The sequence below is a fragment of the Apostichopus japonicus genome, chromosome 1, assembly GCF_037975245.1.
Source record: "Apostichopus japonicus isolate 1M-3 chromosome 1, ASM3797524v1, whole genome shotgun sequence".
NCBI lineage: Eukaryota > Metazoa > Echinodermata > Holothuroidea > Aspidochirotida > Stichopodidae > Apostichopus > Apostichopus japonicus.
The window spans coordinates 21,152,676-21,162,148 of record NC_092561.1 but is presented as its reverse complement, the minus strand read 5'-3'; positions in this window follow the sequence as shown (position 1 = coordinate 21,162,148).

Sequence of the window (9,473 nt, the reverse complement as noted above, 5' to 3'; positions counted from 1 at the left end):
GTCCAAAGCGTGCTTGACCAATTAAAATGACCACTAAATCATCACTACGTTAATGTATGTAAATGGACCTGCAGAAATCTTTAGGCCCCAGTCAAGACCAGCACGCCTTGGACCACCTAACCAAATTGGCCATAGGAAGTCAAAGGACATTGTAGATGGGTACCATAATGCGTCTTGCCCGGTCCAAAGCATGCTTGACCAATTTAAATGACCATTAAATCATTACTTTTTTAATGAGTGAAAAGGGACCACGGAAAAGCTTTGGGCCCTAATCCATGCAGCACGCCTTGGATCACCAAACCGATGGTTAACATGAACTCTAAGGACATTGTAGAAGAGTACCACAATACGTCTTGCCCGGTCCAAAGCGTGCTTGACCAATTAAAATGACCATTAAGTCATTACTTTTTTAATGAGTGAAAAGGGACCACAAAAAATCTTTAGGCCCCAGTCAAGATCAGCACGCCTTGGACCACCCAACCAATGAATCAGATGAATTCTATGGACATTGTAGATGTGTACCATAATGCGTCTTGCCCGGTCCAAAGATTGCTTGACCAATTCAAATGACCACTAATAATTACTTTTTCTATGACTGAAACGGGACCACGAAAAAGCTTTGGGCCCTTATCCATGCAGCACGCCTTGGACCACCCAACCAATGGATCATATGTACGCTAATGACATTGTAGATGGGTACCATAATGTGTTTTGCCCGGTCCAAAGAGTGCATGACCAATTAAAATGACCACTAAATCATTACTTCTTCTGTGACTGAAACGGGACCACGAAAAAGCTTTGGGCCCTAATCCATGCAGCACGTTTTGGACCACCCAACCAATGGATCATATGAAATCTATGGATATTGTTGAGGGGTACCATTATGCGTCTAACCCGGTCCAAAGAGTGCTTGACTAATACAAATGACTAATGCACAATCAGTATCCAGTAGATTCATCAATATTTTCTTTTTTGAAGTTTTACTCTAAGTGTGTACCAGGGTGGTGATACAAAACAATAGCAAGATTAATGCTAATTGGTGCTTTACGATCATCAGCATACAAATTGTCCTTCCCACCCATGAGAAACACACGCGCACTCTTTTTTTTTGGGGGGGGGGGTGGGGTGCACGCACCTTAGCGCAACTCCACTTCTCAGAATGAAGTGATTAATGAAGACTGGCAACGCAATGAAAACGGTTTTTTATTATTCGTTCATAGAACTTAATTTCATTTCTTTTATTCGTTTCACACGTCACAGATTTACAGATTGAAAGAATAGAGAAGTTTTCTTGCCTCTCTCCATGAAAGTGTTTGTGAACGCTGTTACCCCCTTCGTAGGTTCTGAAAGATTCCACTGCTACATTCTATATAGAGCTGACTAAGGCAATCAGTCATCTCGGGTCAAGCGGAGATAAACTTACTTTAATAGTTTATTTAGCAAAATAGTCTTCAAGTGACTTATTTCTACCCAGACATATATTTTATGCCGAAATCCCTTTCTGATTTATTGATGATCTCCATTAGTCATAGTTGGTAATGAACCAATTCAAGTTACCCTATGTACTGCCATTCTATGCATTTTTCATTTTATCGTGTTCCCATGTGCTTGTCCTTCTCTTAGCGATTTTTCAATAGAAAGTTTCTGTTGGAGTGTATAGAGGGCAGATCCACCATAAGAAGTTTCACTGGGTTTATTCCAACTAAACATAGACCAGAGTTAGTGTGAGTTTTTAGCAAATTTCCTTTCATTCAGTTTTACCTAGATATTAATTATAACTTCCATAATCTAGCTATATAAATTTTACTAAATGCACAAGATATATTCAATCCATTAACAAAAGTGCCAGATTTTAGGCCAATTTCGCGTTTAGTCAATATATACATTTTACCAATCTATGTGCAAAGATGTTCCATATCACTATTACTCAATACTTCATAAGATAAATGTGAAGGAGCGGAACAAAGGATCATGCGTTCTGATTGTAATTGCGTTCTGATTATAATTGATTCATTCAGGATGTTTCCTAGAAGTTTTCTCTCGTTAAAGAGCGCTTGACCATTAGGCTCGAACTAAGTGATACCGATTTACGAACTGACTGCCTACCTTGTCCATGGAATTACCTTGTCCATGGAAAGACTGAGAGTTCATATTTATCATAGCGTGATTGCTCCCTTGTGTCAAATCATTAACATAATTAAGTGATAGATTAATGAAAGAATCTGCAGCATGTTGAAAGTTTAACTGCATTTTAGCATTTGTATTCCCCAAATTAATTAAATATCGGAAATAGTCACAATTTTCTTCGTTCCTTGTTTGAACGTTACTGCATGTGCCATTAATGCATGGTAGGCCTAGGGGATTGTTCATTACTTTGATTGTTTGTCCGGCTGTAAGCTTCAGTTGAGCTTTTATGACAGTGCATGCCTGCTACAAGCCTGCCACAAGCCTGCCACAAGGCTGCCACAAGCCTGCTACAAGCCTGCCACAAGCCTGCCACAAGCCTGCCACAAGCCTGCCACAAGCCTGCCACAAGCCTGTTACAGCCTTGCTTTAGCCCTTGAAAAATGCTGTCGCTTTATGCCACTGTGTTCAAATAACTCCCACATTGCAATTTCCCTCTTTGAGTAGGCCTGAAATTTCGTAAGTGATTTGCGCAAGTTAAAGTGTTATATATGCTGACATATCAATGAAATCGGAAGTCATTTAGAGGTAACGTTCTAAAATTGTAAAAGCTCTCCTACAGAATTTGGCCATATATAGACATGCGGCCAGGGACGTCGCTAGAGGGGGGTAAGGGGTGTCTCACCCCCCCCCCCCGCCCCAATCGTGGTAAAACTGACGATAGTTGGAAAATTTGAGTGCGACAGTCGGAATTTCCTACTGTCGCACTCTAATTTTCATATATTCTCGTAATTTGTGAGTGACCTAAAACTTTCGGTCAAAATTGACCTTTAATCAGTCATATTTACCACGTTTTCCTTGTCAAATTGAGAAATTGTATCTCGTGATCCTTATACTCCACCATACAAAACTTCGTATGATTTTGAATACTAAAAAAAATGCCTAATAGAAATACTGTACATCGTATACAATTAATACGCTCAATGCTAATCTACGGAAGCTTAAATGTGCTCTCAACATAAGGAACACTTTGCCCTGTTAGGTGAAATTTTTCAGTAAATTGTTTAGAGTACAAGATAAAATCTTATCCAAAAACAGAAAAATGTTGGATTGCTCAGTTGCTTTAACTGAGCAATTGAACAACTTTCTGAAAAATGTTTAATTGACAACTTATCATATCTCGTGTATTGGACGATTTGCTGCAAAATGTTCAATTGTTCACTTCATTCCATCTGAGCAACTGAAAAATTTTCTGCAAAATGTTTAATTGACAACTTATCGTATCTCGTCAACTCAACATTTTTCTGCAAATTTTTTTAATTGTTCATTTCTTTCCAAATGTTCCAAATTCCAAATCCTTTTTTTCATGTGAGTGTTAAATAGTCTCACCCCTCCCCCCCCCCACCCCACCCCACCCTAAGAAAATAATATTAAGCGCTAGGAAAAAGCACTGTATTTTGGGGTAATTTCACTATGTCGTCGAATATAATTTGTTGAAAATTTGTTGTTTTCCTCTTTGTTAGCTTTTGTAGTTAGTAGTCTATGTAGCCTATCAAGCAGATAAATTATACTCAGTTGCTTACTCCATTAACCAGAGTCATTAATAAGTTTGTGAAGTGAGGGCAAGGGGTACACCAGTACCGAAAAAAAAAGTTCGGAACAAAAGTGCAAACGCGAAAGATAGGGTGTCTGACTGACACTGACCGTATCGTTGACAAGTAGTGCTGGGGGAGGGGGGGGGGGAGTTACAAGACAGCAGTCGTAATTTTCCGGCTCCAAAACCCATCCAGTTGGAATTTCAGCCACTACACCCCCCCCCCAATCATCAGGCCTTAGCTACGTCCCTGCATGCGGCCATGAAAAAGAATTCATATGACACAATAGTTGGGTGGTCCAAGGCGTGTTAGCCTTGATAAGTGCCAAAAAGTGATTATTTTCGTGTTCCCCTTACACTCATTAAAGAAGTAATGATTTAGTGGTCATTATAACTGGTCAAGCACTCTTTGGACCGGGCAAGACGCATTATGGTACCCTTCTACAATGTCCTTAGAGTTCATGTTAACCATCGGTTTGGTGGTCCAAGGCGTGCTGCATGGATTAGGGCCCAAAGCTTTTTCGTGGTCCCTTTTCACTCATTAAAAAAGTAATGATTTAATGGTCATTTAAATTGGTCAAGCATGCTTTGGACCGGGCAAGACGCATTATGGTACCCTTCTACAATGACTTAAGAGTTCATACGACCCATTGGTTGGGTGGTCCAAGGCGTGCTGGTTTTGATTAGGGCCCAATTGGTTTTTATTTCAGTTTCTGTAACATTTATTTAAAAAATTGTTGATTAGTGGTCAGTTTAGTTGGTCAAGCACGCTTTGGACCGGTCAAGACGCATCATGGTATCCTTCTACAATGTGTTAAGAATTCCTATGACCCATTGGTTAGGTGGTCCAAGGCGTGCTAGTCTTGATTAGGGCCTAGAGTGCTTTTTTTCAGGTCCCTTTACATTAATTTAGAAACTGATAAAGAAGTGGTCATTTTAGTTGGTCAAGAACTATTCGGACCGGAAAAGATGCATTATGGTATCCTTCTAAATATTCATTAGAGTATATGACCCATAGATAAACCTCTTACCACGACCAAATGTTGAACATCTTGTAAGAAAGCTTTCGTCATGCCAGAGGTGTTACGTCGATACCATTGTCGAATACGTAACTGAATCGGTAGCAGTTACTCATTCGCGAATGTCGAACGAGGAACGGGGAATAAGTATCTAACTTCACACCGGTTAAGTAAAAGCCGGTCATCAAGGTTGTTTTGATCCTGTCGTTTCCTGGTTACATTTTTATTCTTCATTGACTGAGTTCGATAATCATTATTTGTGTAGTATCTATTCTTTTCGGAGACACCCGACATACAAAGACGGATATATATATATATATATATATATATATATATATATATATATATATATATATATATAAATGAAAATCGTAATGAGTTGGAAAATCAAGAACAGTGAAAAAACTTTCAGCCTCCACCGGGATTCGAACCACGGGCCTCCCGCTCTGTACGCGGACACCCTAACCACTAGGCTATGGACGCTGATTGTATGTCCAGAGGTTCGAAACCGGTAAGGAAGATCGTAATTCCACTGTAGGCGTTTGTCACCTATATCGAACAATACTAGTTCTGTTTTTGGTGACATATTTTGCCCTACTCTAGAGATCAAACATGATGCTATCCAACTCGAAAATCATTTGTGATTCCTAAAGCCGGATCTCGAAAGAGATACTTTGAACAGACTTTATGTTAATGCAATGGAGGTAAACGACAAAGGCAAATGAATATATATAAATGAAAATCGTAATGAGTTGGAAAATCAAGAACAGTGAAAAAACTTTCAGCCTCCACCGGGATTCGAACCACCGGCCTCCCGCTCTGTACGCGGACACCCTAACCACTAGGCTATGGACGCTGATTGTATGTCCAGAGGTTCGAAACCGGTAAGGAAGATCGTAATTCCACTGTAGGCGTTTGTCACCTATATCGAACAATACTAGTTCTGTTTTTGGTGACATATTTTGCCCTACTCTAGAGATCAAACATGATGCTATCCAACTCGAAAATCATTTGTGATTCCTAAAGCCGGATCTCGAAGGAGATACTTTGAACAGACTTTATGTTAATGCAATGGAGGTAAACGACAAAGGCAAATGAATATATATAAATGAAAATCGTAATGAGTTGGAAAATCAAGAACATATATATATATATATATATATATATACATATATATACATATCCCGGTGGAGGCTGAAAGTTTTTTCACTGTTCTTGATTTTCCAACTCATTACGATTTTCATTTATATATATATATACATATATATATATATATATATATATATATATATATATATATATATACATATATATATATATATATATATATATATATATATATATATATATATATATATATATATATATATATATATCCAACTCTATGGATACACAGTTCACAGTCTAGATTACACATGATAATGATCAAAATCAGCCTTGACGAAAGGGATGGGGATTAGAAGGTTATACAGCCCAGCGGCCGTGTGTCAGTTAATTTTCCCGAGAGGAAATGAAGGGCCATGGGAAGTTAAGATTAGTACATTCTCATTATTTTAACCAATATCAATGTGTAGTAACATATGAAGGGAGTTGACGAAATGATAATTCATAATTACATGGCTAATTCAGTCTCCTCAATGTAAGGACACTAGGCTGAGAGTGGATCAAGTTGGTTTGCCGGAATTACAGGCGATATACTTGCATGGGTGCATGACTTTCTTATCCAATATTGCATAACATATCCTTCTATACGCGGGATGGGATTGCAGTGGCTGATGGTGTGTCAGTACAGTGCTTGCGTGCTCTATCTTCGGTAAAGCGCAATTGTCGGTTATTTAAACACGAGGTTAACTGCAACCATGAGCTCACGGTTGTTCATTTAACATGGGAGTCGATTTGCTTCCCAAATGATTTGGAACTTTAAAATTAGAATTGCCTGCCATGTAGGTATAGTATTACCTGGTTAGCATTTGAATGAGTATTATTAACCGGGTACCATTGACTGGTTACCACTGTATGACTGGTGACGAGCAAAGAGGATTGATTACATCTGTGCTTCATTGTGTTGATGTATTACATAAAATAACCTGCCTCATAGCTGAATGCACTGACCAGACCTTAATCTCAGCCCCCAAATCTTCCGTCCACCACTCTCCCACCCCTTCCCGTATCCCGTCCCCTACCCATGGGCATGGAACCGCCAAAAGTTACCTTTTAATATAAACTATTGAATTGAGATAACCAGTAATGACATTTAAAGGACACCGTAGAAATAAATTAGGTATATACTTTTTCAGACGTGGTGCATAGGTCCAACTATATCCAACATTATGAGCATAATGTTATAATTGCTCATTATCGGTGAACGGAGGGCGCTACCGTGATTACGTACGAGAAATGAAGAGAGCAGTATTTCCTTGAGATGATTCGAAATGCAACTCAAAAGTCCTTCACTAAATATTACGTTGGATAAAATCGTGTACACCTGAGAAAATAGTGTTTCTACGGATGCCGAATATGATCGATTCCAATTATTCCTGAAGTTGTTTCATTTACATTTTTACGCTGTTATTGCTTATAGGGCAAGCAAGATTTACCAAATCAATGAAGGTCGTTTTCTACTCACGAACCTTGAAATGTGATAAGAAGGAGGGTGGGGGGGTGGGGGAGGGTGCTCTAAGAGTGAGCTTAGGAGCTGGTGGTATAACTGAGCCTCAGGGCTTTGGTATCCTGAACAGTGACTACATTAACATTAGAAACATAACAGATTGAATTTTTATAGAAAATACCACTTGATCTTCATATATTTAGAAAGTAGCAGTCACAATTTCAGAAATGAAATTAATAATTACTTCTTGAGATGCCATATATTCGCACTTACGTACCAACCACCATTGTGGATATGAACTCGTATCCAAGGCATTTTAGAGATCTAGCACGGTGAGTAGTCGTAAACTAAGTTCTCGTACTCACGTGTAGAACCTTAAACTCATTCATAGGAAACTATACTCGTTTCTTGAGGTTCTGCAGGTGCTTCATTTCTGGTAAATATACATATTTATAATTTTATGAAGAGATATAGTGTAACAAACTTGTTCATGATTCGTTCATCAATCAGATATTGCGCCCTCAATTTGTACCCGTATCGGTTTATGATGCTGTACAGATGTGCAAGTATTGATGATATTTATACATGCTGTTTTGTATCCCTCTCTTTGAAATGCTCCTTCTTTACGTATCCAAGTCCAACACTATGACATAATGAGCTAAACAGACATACATTGATGGCAAGTTAAATGCCCAATTTTTAGATATTCCATAATAATAATATATTTGTAGGCAATAAAACTGAATTTTCGAGCCACAAAAATAGGATTTCTATGGCATGTAATCCACAAAATTAGAAATATAATCAAGGCTTTTGATCGATAATTCAAGTTTATTGGTGATAACTCAGGTTTATCTTTGGAAACTCGAAATGGCTTGTCGACCGAAACACTTCGATAATCGAGCGATAAATCGTGATTATCGGTACATTTCAAGTTTTATCGGTCTGATATATATTGTCTTACCGAAAAAACCCTGGAATATATCAATATTGGGCATTTGGCTGGTCAAAGACATCACATGTAATGTCTATAGCAAGCCAAGTTCCCAATCATTGTAAATCCGCACTATATTCATGGTGGTTTCTTTAAGGCTTCTTATCGACATATTTATTTTCATTACCTGAAAAAATAAGTTTTTATTCGTAAAAATTCTAATCTGTCATGTGCATCCCTTTCTATCTACGAGATATCTTTAAATTGATTGGTTTTAGAGTGCCCGACTCATTGACTATTTTTTGAATTCATAGACTAGTGAACCGTTGAATCTAATCTAATTGCAAGTACTAAGTAGGACAAATAAACTTAATCAACAGTGTTCGTCCTTGAAGACTCATCGAAGAACGAAAAAGCAAGTCTGAGGTAGCTCATCATGAAACTTTGTCAAAATGATATGTGGTAATCACTTGGAAGAAGGTCAAATGCGGTTAACAATTGGCTTTCAACGGTTTTTAGCTTCGTATAGGTCCCTTGTTATAGCTTGAGTCATTTTGGCATCTGGCAACATTTTGATAGGCATTAATTCTTTTGACAATATCCTTCTATAGAAACGACTTAAAACGCTTTGTTGTCACTGAATTATTTGTTTTGGTTGCCGGGGAAAGGAAGGTAAAGGGGGGGGGGGAGGACCCGTAACAAACATTGGTTAAAACTAAGGATAAATGCAAAGCATTTATAGCAACGATGGCATAATTATATACTTCAATGCACTGAAAAGCATTGTTCAGTGTTATATCTGAAAATAAAATAATCGTTTATCTTGCCACATGTCGTTGAAGAGTTATTTATCGTTTAACTAAGTTGCATGTGTTGTACTATTTCTTCCTCTGTCAAGAAATAACTACAAATCAGTTGAAAATTTTCTTTAATATTTTAATTTCCATTTATGCTACTTAGTTTCCTCTCAATGATGACGGAACTGAGAAAGTCGTAAATTTTTCGGATCTTTAATACTTAAGCGATAAGCAAAAGTGACTGGCGAAAATCGTTGTTTCTTTTTAGATACATCTTTATCATTTATTGTTTAAGACATTATGTAAAACTGTGATAGAAGTCACGTATATTTGGAAGTTGGTTATTTCGCTAAGTACAAATTGGACCTGTAATTTCTTGGACATGGACCGAGTGGAA